Below are 12,220 nucleotides of genomic sequence, written 5' to 3' on the forward strand. Positions count from 1 at the left end.
GGATGTAAGCTACCTCTCCTGCCACCACAGTACAAGCCACAAACCTTCCTAATGTAAAACAACTGGTCTGAAGCCCAAGTGCTTAATCCAAAAGACTTAGAATGATAGCTCCACTTTAATCAAGTTACTACCAAGCAGTAATAAATACAATTGAATACTTTAAAGAATGCCTGGATTAGTGCTCAAGTTATACAAACAAAGCTAGATTCAGCAGGCCTGGATCTAGTCTATGCTACAGCAAACAAGGTGTACCAATTTTAGTAAGAAGCAGTTCAAATATGCAGGCACTATAAGCCTTTAACCAGAAATTCCCAGCTCAGAAGGGCAGAGTCCAGCCTCTCCTCCCACAAGAGTGCAGACCACGAACCCTATTAATGTAAAATAACTGGCCTGAAGCCCAAGTGCTTAAACCAGAATTAATACACTTTTAGAATAACAGACACTGAGCCCTCAATCAGTAGTTCCCAACTTAGAAGGATGTAAGCTACCTGTCCTGCCACTACAGTGCAGACCACAAACCTTCTTAATGTAAAACAACTGGTCTGAAGCCCAAGTGCTTAAACTAAAAGGCTTAGAATGAGTTACACCAAGCAGTAATAAATACAACTGAGTACTTTTAAGATGACACAAAAGCAAAATAAAGTAGGAAGAAACACAAATACAGTAAAAGCAGATAAAATTGTTTTTTTTTTTTTTTTTTGAGTGAGCAAATGAGATGTGCCCAGGCGGATTATCCAAGTGCAAATTTACAAGAGGGGTGGGCAGTTTCAAAGCCACCAAGATTAACACCAAGACAAAAACAGGGAGGGTGGGTGGGGACCTACAGTCACAACTTCCAGCTAGATATTGCTCAATGCAACACAAGCAAATTACTTTAAATCGTGTATTATTTGATAAAAGTGCAGAAAAAATCTAATTAGCTCCACTCATGCAGGTCTCAGTTGGCCAAAGCTCACAGTTTAAACAGAAAGAAATTCACTGTACCACTTGTATAAGACAGAAACTGAATAACAATGAGGTAAACTTCCCCCACTTATCATTGGCTATGCAGGTTTTTTAACAAGCCTTAACTGAAAATACCACTTGTATAAGACCTACTGAAAAACAGTCAGCTTCCAGCTAGATATTGCTCAATGCAACACTAACAACTTACTTTAAATTGTGTATTATTTGATAAAAGTGCAGATAAAAATCTACTTAGTTCCACTCATGCAGGTCACAGTTGGCCAAAGCTCACAGTTTAAACAGAAAGCAATTCACTGTACCACTTGTATAAGACAGAAACCGAATAACAATGAGGTAAACTACCCCCACTTATCACTGGCTATGCAGTTTTTTAACAAGCCTTAACTGAAAATACCACTTCAACTTCCAGCTAGATATTGCTCAATGCAACACAAACAAATTACTTTAAATTCTGTATTATTTGATAAAAGTGCAGATAAAAATCTACTTAGCTCCACTCATGCAGGTCTCAGTTGGCCAAAGCTCACAGTTTAAACAGAAAGCAATTCACTGTACCACTTGTATAAGACAGAAACCGAATAACAATGAGGTAAACTACCCCCACTTATCACTGGCTATGCAGGTTTTTTAACAAGCCTTAACTGAAAATACCACTTGTATAAGACCTACTGAAAAACAATCAACTTCCAGCTAGATATTGCTCAATGCAACACAAACAAATTACTTTAAACTGTGTATTATTTGATAAAAGTGCAGATAAAAATCTACTTAGCTCCACTCATGCAGGTCTCAGTTGGCCAAAGCTCACAGTTTAAACAGAAAGCAATTCACTGTACCACTTGTATAAGACAGAAACCGAATAACAATGAGGTAAACTACCCCCACTTATCACTGGCTATGCAGGTTTTTTAACAAATGGTGGGTTGCTGTGGGTGCAAGAGGTGGTTTTGAGTGGGAGAATAAGAGTAGATGATCAACTGAGGATGTATTACATTTGGTCAAAATCGCACTGTAGGTAATCTTTTATTTCATAACTGAAGTCTTGCAATGATTAGTTTAAGCAATGTTAAGCCAGCCTGTTTCATTATTATTATATACATAATATATATTATATATAGATAGGAAGATACAGATATAGATATATAGATATAGATATAGATATAGATATAGATATAGATATAGATATAGATATATCCAGGGATTCAATAAACTCTGTGTAACCTACAGGGAGTTTTTATGTGTTTGCACAATGCGCATCAGTGCTAATTGCATATGCATGCCACACATCACACTTACATGGATACTAGCAAGGTTTCCAACATGTGTACAAGTTTGCCTATCAGTAAACATGCTCTATGAGATCGTGCGTGTAGCCACAATGACTGCCAGGGATAAAAGTACTGTAATGACTGCAGTATTAACACATTATAATAAAGTCTACTCAGTGCAATGTATACTACAATGCAACATAAATACACTAGTCAGGTAAAGTGTGCTGATTAAAATGGCCACAGACATGAATGGTATGGATGAAGAAAGAGGAAGAGGGCATGTAAAATATGGCAATGTACACAAGACAGAATCTGTCAATGTATGTACACTTCCAGGAAAAGTCAGTAGAATAACATTAAGCACACACATATATATATATATATATATATATATATATATATATATATATATATATATATTACAGTACGTACTGCTGTTTACACCTCCTTTGCAAGTATATTTATATCATCACACATGAGAGTATATATGTGACTGTCACACAAGGTTACATGTCAGTGGAGAGGAATGGTTGTGACATTCACATCACTGACATGCGCACTGAAGAGGACATTTAGCAAGGATGATATATACAATAGTGGATATTTGTATGTTGTGAAGATCTACAAAATGACTTTCTTGAATATAACCAAAATGTCAGCATACCTCACAAACAATCATGGAGACATAGCAACAGACTCATAGACAACTGCTGACAGAAGCAGGCAGAAACAATTTTAAAATATTAACAATATTAATCTGTGACATTGCCAGAATATTGCAGTTTAAGTTATTATACATGCTCTGCAGAAACAGACATGTATAACTATAAAGATCGCCAGTATTCTATAAGGGGAATTTCCCATCCCTTTTCCAAAAATTAAACTGTCTTTAGAGGGGTTAAGTGAGGCGGTATAAAACCTGGAGTTGAATACAGGGGCAATCCTGGCCATTTGATAGGTTGGCATGACACATAAGCCACACGTGCAAGAATCAGCCCATGCCACCAATGTTGTCTATGATCTCTGTATTTATTGGTTGCAAGACAGAAATGCATATCATGCATGCATCTTGTACAACACCTTGAAGGGAAGTCTGCATTGTCAGTTCCTCTTTGGTATGTGTACCAAAGAATAGTTCTGTATAGGCAACAGGATCTGTGCAAGCTCATTGTGCCAAATGCAATACACTTGAGTAAAGCACCTGGTTGACATGGGTATCAGCCATAAAAGTAACCACACTTACAAACAACACACTATTATAAGTGGATTACCTACACACAGCTGTGTATTGCATGTATCTGTCACATGTAATCACAATGGATATTGTCTGAAGCATATGCAATTAATGAGCAAATTAAGAAGTGGCGTGTTATAATGAATGTTACAGCAGTATGTGACACTAATGACAATGCATGAACTATGCCTATGTGTGCAGAAACTACAGCAGTGCAAAGTCTTGCAAAAATGAGTGAGGAAGCTGTCACTGTAATATTGTTCACAAGCCAAGCAAAGAATGGAGCACACTGTATAACACATGCCCAACCTCAAGACATGTGCCACATGATCACTGTCTCCCTGACATTGCCAGTGAAAATGTTATACTGGCATGAAATCTTGACATGCATGCATATATATTCATGCAAACTGTTAAGTGGTAATACTGATGTGATGTATTATGTCCGTGATGCTGTACAGTCACACTGTAGCTGTACCTAGGATACATCTGGACTTCATACATTCATAGGTTAATAGGAAAGTACTAGGCTAATATTCCAGATGACATAAAAGCCTAACTATATTCAGGATGAGTTTCACAATTTTAAATAGCTATGTGAACAAAGCTCACACAGTAATGAGCCTATGCTATGTTATATAACAGCAAATGCCTCTATCCATGAGGGACACGGGTGTAACACCATGAGTACAATTACCATTAACCAGCCATTGATGTTAGCTGCACTTGAATAGGGTCAGGAAAGACCTTTGCTTTACATGAATAGGAAGCTTGTTCAAATAAGGAATAGTGTCTGAGAGATGTTTCTATTTTTCCAATGTGATTTATTATGTCAGAGACTAGGTTAACATCCTTGGAAAGAGTGACCCTCATGCAGTTTGTTTAACCAATGTGTAACATTTCCCCTCAGAGTCAGATTCTAGAATTCTCTGTAGGCCAGACAGAAATTGACCCTTAGTAGCCTGTGGAGACCAGAATACAGTAATATGGCTTTTAATCTTTCCATGTAGGACTTGTATTTTACACACTGTATCTTCCTTGTGCAAAATCTGTGATATTGCTCCAGCTGTTGTACATGTGTGTTGAGTTACATGCAAAAGGGTACATTGTTCTCAATTACTGCTGTGATGAGGGATGAGTAAAATGGAAGTACTGTAAACTCAATTAACCAGAACTCAAGCAACCAGCACTCTCAAGCAACCGGCAAAAAACAAATACAGTACAATTTTCATGTGTTGCACTTTGTTTTCCCCTTCCATAAACATATCTTATATTTTTATAGGTTCATACTAAGCTAACTGCTCTTGCGAGCCATTTTAAGTCTAGCCAATTATCCCTTGTGAGACTCAAACCCTGCACCTTGTGTTTGTAAGGAAGACACCTTAACCACTAGGCCACCCTCCCAAACCTAACTGAATTTCCTTTGCTTGGAAGGCTATTTTTTTTTTTGTCTCACATTTGGCTTTGGTGGACCTGATTAATCCTCTAAATTACTTGTTCAGATTGATAAGGGAATTTTTACCTTACTATGCAATGTCCATCCTGTGCTTGGGACATGATTTTCTTTCCTTTTTTTACACAACCTATTTATGCTGGGATTCTCCCACTGTGGCTTATTTTTGGAAGCTGTCTGGTGTTTATTTCAGGTAGGTACAGTTGTCTCTATGCAGCTATTTACATGATCATACATAGATTCATAGATAGATTCATAGAGTTTTAGAGTTTTAAAAAGAAAGCTAGGAATACATTCCCTCTCTCCCCAACCTCAGAACAAGTCAAACCAAATAAATAGTATAGGGCACAGTATTAGTCAGGCCTGTTTTCAATCAGAAAATACAGTTATCCAGTATCTACCATTCCCCATGTGTGCTGGTTAACTGAGAGTTTACTGTATAGCATCCTTTGATCTGGATGGCATACCTATACTCATGGGTTGTGCCACATGGAAGGGATTTGTCACCACTGTGGACACATGGCAGTTGCACTTCCAATTACTATCTACCTGAGTACCCCGATCACATATCACTAGGTCCACTCATTGGGATGTGCTGTCTATATTGTAATTAGCTTTGTTATTTTCTTTACAAAAGGGAATAATTATATGTTTGTGGACATTTACTGTGTCTCTATGGCTCTGACACTATTTGTGTGAGTTAATACCTTTCTGCAGTATATCAATGCCATTATTGGATTCAAGGGTTGTCCACAATTTGCAATCATCTGCAAAGCTGGTTGAAAAAAGGCTGCCTAAGTTTTCCCTGATGTCTGTGAATCAAATACCAAACAGGAAAGGGCCTAGTACAGAACCCTATGGTGCTGCACTGGTCGCTGCCCTCTTGCTAGAGGTGAATTCACACACTTTGACAGTATGTGTCCTGTTGGTGATCCATTGTGCTATCAACTTGGTGATGTAGTGGTTTATGGCCAGTTGAGACAGTTTCTCTGTAATACCCTAGTGTGGAATTTTATCAAATGCCTTGGCCAGGTCAAGCTAGGTGGGATGCACATTCTTTGGTTTACCTTTACAAGGTTGCAAATAAAATATGCGACCAGACAAATATCCAACTCACATGGTTGTAAACTGCACTTATGAATGCTGAAAACAGTGAAAGTGCTGCACAAAAAATTCAGCATTCTGGGAATGTCGAATGTTTTTGAAATACCCAACATTTCCAGATGTCTCCAAACACTTTCATGCAGGGGAGCAAGCCCCCCTGCACCCCCCAGGTGGGAAGCTGTGCCCCCCACATGCCCTGCTAATTTAATATACTAACTCTGAGATTGCAGTACAGTGAGGGAAAGGGTACATGTTCCAATCACCACTAGAGTGCAATCTGCATTCAGAATGCTGAATTCAAATGAGCGAATCCACACTGGCTTTCACTCAATTGTAAATTTGGCAATTCGATGTTATCATTCTGAACTTTTGAAATCGTCCTTTTGCACATCTGCCATCACAGATGTGCACTTCAAACATATGAAGGTAAACCACATTCTTTCCCTTATCCATGTCCTTGGTGACCTTCTCAAAGAAGTCAAACAGATTTAACAGACATGATCTTAAAATAAAAAAAAAAAAAAAGTTTGGTTGCACAGTCGGGAGATTAACCATGTCCTTGTTGATAAGGTCCAGAATGATTCTTTCCACTGACTTACAGATGAAGCTAGTCAGGCTTATGGGTTTATAATTACCTGTGTCAGGTGATGGTCCCCCCTTGTTCACAGAGATGACTGCTGCTGTGCACCATTCTCCCACAAAATAGCCTGTCTGGAGGCTGTGGTTAAGTAGACATCGAACTGTACCTGCTAGGTCATGTTTTCATTTATTGATAAGGCAACCTGGGATGTTGTCAGGGCTCATTGATGTTGTGTTTTTTGCCTTAGAGAGTGCACAGATGAGCTGATCTCTTTAGAAAATAAACTGAGTAATGTTTGCATGTATACTTTGGATGACGAGCAGAGGGAACAGGGGGTAAAGTCTGATCCAAGCCTGTCAGCTAGCAGGTTGTCTATTGCCTCCATTTGAGTATGGGTGGTGCCAAACACAACCATCTGTGCACATAGCTGTGTAGTTCCCTTAATATTTTGTACTTACATAAAAAAAGGTTTGTGACAACACCTCCAAATACAGTCTTGGGTATGCATCACATCTCGCACAGTGGAACACAGTTGTACAACTCTACCTGTTTCATGTCATTACATCACTTGCACATCATATGCCTATATGATTATAATTGGAAAGGTGTGTGTGTGAGGGCTCTGATACCATATATGGGTACATTACAAATGAGGTGGATGTCATGCATGCAGAACAGTTAATGACATAAATGCTGACAGTCACACAATGCTGCTGGGCAACACCTGAATAATCCTTGTGAATAAAAACATAATTATGCATACAATGAATTCTCCAAGGGTGCAAGTGTATCTGAACTGGCTATATGTTTGTGTAAATAAAAGCATTACAGTATGTGAATGACAAAAGACATATGTGACCATGTAATCAGTATGGTGTCATATTGCTATATGACACATAGCATTTCATGATGGTAGGTATACACATGCACACATGTGCCATACTGCAAGTGCCACTGTGCTGGTTGAATAAGAAATATGTAGAATGTTAATATACTCAACTACAAGAACACATACCTTACTAAGACAACAATATACATAGCATCAACATATGTCAATTGTCCTCAAGAGGCATATTACTACAGCTGTTATGGAAGGAACATTTAATCAAATGGCAGCAGTGACCATCAATACCTCAAATCACAGATTGGAATACACTGTTATAGGGCTACTGTACATCTACATCTCAACACAGCACATGTGGATGACAGCAACATTGACAAGTGCAATCTTCATAGGGTCATTGGACATTACTAGGCAAATGGCCAAGATTACATTAAATTCTAGCCATTATTATACCATTTAAAAAATAAGTATATCTGTATGATGGAAGATAATAGGTGTATGTGCATATGTGTTTGATTGTATTACATACTGCCTCTGTCCATATGTGATATGTGTACCACCCCATGATAAAATTAACAAATACCCATCCAATGGTCTGCAGATGGCTTGCAGAGGGCTGTTCTTCATGATGTATGCACATATCTTTAAGATGATGACATCATCTGGGGTTTTGCAGAAAACATAGTTATATTGGCAGAGGGAATTATGATCTTGGATTCATAGGGCTATGTTAAAGGTTCTCTAGAGTGGCATTCAAATGAAAAGAGATTCAAAAGTACTTGAATGAGGTCGTATTTGAACATTAGGCCTATGTAGGTATACAAATTGGATTTCATGCAACACGACAGTAGCACCACCACAAATGTTTTATTTAACACTGTCACGGTGCACCTTATACAGGATTACAGCAACTTTTGCATGCTGAGAAAAAGATATTGGGAGGAGTGTGTTACTTAGATGTGGAGTTACATCTAGGTATAAAATTGTCTACCCACTTGTATTTCAATGAACACACAAACACACACACACACACACACACACACACACACACACACACACACACACACACACACACACACACACACACACACACACACACACACACACACACACACACACACACACACACACACACACACACACACACACACATACACGTACACACATTGTCTGCTATGAGATTAGAATCACAAACTATCTTGCTACATAATCTAGAAAACACAGTAGTTATATGCCAACACAGATTGTAATACTGTCAGAGTGAACTTTAGAGGGGGATTACATCATAAGTGCATGTTAATAATAAGAAGTGGACAGGAGTGCATGTCACAGCTGCAGTCTCACATGCATTTTAAAATTGTCTCCAGACTGATAGTAGAAAGAATACACACACATTAACTGGAGTGAAATTACAACCCCTACCTAGCTGCATGCACTAGCTGCAGAACACAGTACTTAATACTAGTTCTACTGCACTAGTGTGGTTTTCATAGTGTCAGACAACACTTTATAGCAGATGACATCAACACTGTATGTAAGGAAGAAGATATTGGGAGGGCTGGATGAAATTTCTGTGTAGTCATGCATGAGTGCACCTCCATGACACTTGAGTGATGACAGTAGGAAACAGACTCATACTTTCTGACCGCACACACAGACACACACACACACACACACACACACACAGACACACACATACGCTGACTGTAGTGACATTAGAACCCCTACCTACACTAGCAACAAGACACAGTACTTGATACTACTGCTACAGCACAAGTCTCACTTTCATAGGGTGAGACAACACTTTATAACAGATGACATCATCAGTGTTGGGTGAGAACAAGTAGGAGTGTCTCACATCTGCTCTAAAATGGTCTCCTAAATGACAACTAACTGAACACAAACACACACACACACACACACACACACACACACACACACACACACACACACACACACATTGACTGCAGTGAGATTAGAACCCCTACCTTCCTATAGGTCACAGTAGTTAATGCTAGTGCCACAACAAAAACCTGAGTTTTAGGCTATTGCAGAACAGTTTATAGCAGATGACATCATCAATGTATGTTGGGAAGAAGATGTTGGGAGGCCTGTATGAAACTGCTATGCAGTCATGTACAACTGTAAAACTTTGTTCTCAATCAGTCCTGAGTGATGACAGTAGGACACAGAGACATGTTATCCTAACTATACACACACAAGTCGACTGTAGTGAGAAACCCTGCCTAACTAGTTACACAAGCTAGAGAACACAGTACTTAATACAAGTGCCATGGCACAAGTCTGACTTTTGCACTGTTGCAGAGCACATTATAACAGATGACATCATCAGTGTATTTTTGGAAGAAGATGTGGGAGGGCATTATGAAATTTCTGTGTAGTCATGTATGACTGTAAAATGTTGCTCTCCATTAGATTTGAGTGCTGACATTAGAATACAGATTCATGGTCTTCTGACTACGCACATATACTGGCACACAATCTGTCTGTTGTGCAGTTTGAATCCCTACCGATTTATTCCAGCTGCAAAACACAGTAGTTAATGTTCACATCATTACTGAGGTCTGATTTTTTCCTTGTCATAGTGGTCTTCATAGAGTATGGCATCATCATTATGTTGCAGGTAACATATACTGTTATCAGACTTGTGTGCAAATTGTGGACTGTGAATATCCTTTTGTGCTTGCAATGTGCATAATACTTTAACAGACAGCGTCTTAGCCAATATGCAATAAGCTGTCATGAATGCATGTTGCAGAGCTGAGACATAGACATATCTGTTTCTCAATTAAGTTATGTACATAACATACTCAGTTACACATACACACATGCATGAATGCGACTGTTGATGTATTTGTGTTCATATTCTGATGAACTGATGTCCACAGTAATACATGTATCAAACAATCTTTCTACCGTTAGTACAAAGCTTTAACAAATGTAACAATACAATTGTGCTCTTTATTTATGCATTGTAGTTGACATTAGAACTATTACTGAGATATCCTTTTCAAGTGCAATGGTGCAGGGCACACTTGAGTCTGAATAAATATGTGTTCAGTTAATACCAAGTCCCTTTCCTTTTGTTGGGTTTTTAAATGCCTTTTGATGGGATGAAGAAAAATAACTGGGCAATAAGCATAGTAATACATGTCAAACATCTCTTTACATAGAGCACTGCTGAAAGCCTGATTTGCACGAATGATGGCAAAGTGTTTGCGCATGCGAGATTCACATTTAAGGAATACAACTTGAACTTGAGAGTAGTTATGAATATTTGCTATGAGAGAAAGAGTGGACAGATACTGTGCTGTTGATACTGTAGTTAATACTGGAAATGTTGTGTCTTATAACTTTTAGGACATGAAGAGCTGTTACTATTGCCTTTCCTGTTTGCGCAGAGTTAAGCAATGAGTAGATGCAATTCTCAGCTTAAATGAGAAACTACTAGTATTTCTGTTGGTTTACCTTCCTTCGTCCAAACACACTAAGCAGTAATGCATAGCCATTAGTAGTTTGGACAGTACTGAGTGTAAAAAATACAACTGCTGCCTAGCTTTCCTTCTGGAAACAGGTGTAAGAGCAATTGAGTACATGTTCAGAGCACAAACAAGACATGGTTCAAATCCAGCTTATTCATTTTTTTACAGCCCGGGTCAGGATGGCATTATACAAGTAAATGTGATAATTACTGCAAATGTGACAACCAGTGACAGTAGTGAACTATGTGTGTGTCTTCCACAATTTTTTATCATTAAAGCCTTCCTATATACAGTTGTAGAACTATTAGCTATTTTGTATGTCTCATTGCAAATTACAATGTAATTGTGTGTGCAGCTTTCTATAAATGACAAGGGATGGTGCATGGTTTGAAATGATTATTTCTGACTTACAAGATATGTTAACTATTTGTGTCTGACCATATATCCAGAAAAGTATGTGCTGTATGCTTTTGTATGCTTTGTCAGAGTAAGGGCAGTTTGCACATGACTTTGGATGAAAATTTCATCCATCATCACCTGAATATGTCATAAACAGAATCCTGCAGATAATTTTAAAATATTCCACAGTACATGAGGAATGACAAATTATTGCATTGAGGTAACATGTTAGAATTATCCATCAGCACAGTCAAGTCAACCTGCAGACACCATCCATCAGCCTAATAGATACACACACATACAGAGTATTTGGATGGACAGGATGAATACAAGTAGAGATAAACATACACCTAGCAGTGTTTTTTAATAGAACATTAATAGCCATGTTTTTGTCTGCATCTTTATTACCATTACATGCTGGGTAGCATGAAGTGAGTAACATAAGGGAAGAGAAGGCTTAGGAGAGGGACAGCAGGCTTATGACAAGCAGGACAAGAGCAGCTAAATATGTGATAGAAGCGGGGATAGATGCCACTTCAGATACTCATTTGTGGGCAGTACTCAATATATCTACATGAGAAATCACAACATCAGAAAATTTTAATGTGTGTGATTAAATATGTAATGCACATGTATCATCACACTTAGAAACAATGAGAGATTCATCTGAAATCAAACCCTTGAAACTACTGTAAAAAAATCATTAAGTAATTTATGTCAACACTTCACATAGGAAATTGCATTTTGTTACATTCAACAGTTTAAATAACCATCGGAGTAAATGTTTCAAAGTGCTGCCTTTACTCTGCTTTAACTCTGTTCCTGTAGAGAAGTGAGTTTAAGCAGCATTGTGAGAGGATAACCAG

The sequence above is a fragment of the Protopterus annectens genome, chromosome 1.part1 (genome assembly GCF_019279795.1).
Source record: "Protopterus annectens isolate FY-2018-M chromosome 1.part1, PAN1.0, whole genome shotgun sequence".
Lineage (NCBI taxonomy): Eukaryota > Metazoa > Chordata > Ceratodontiformes > Protopteridae > Protopterus > Protopterus annectens.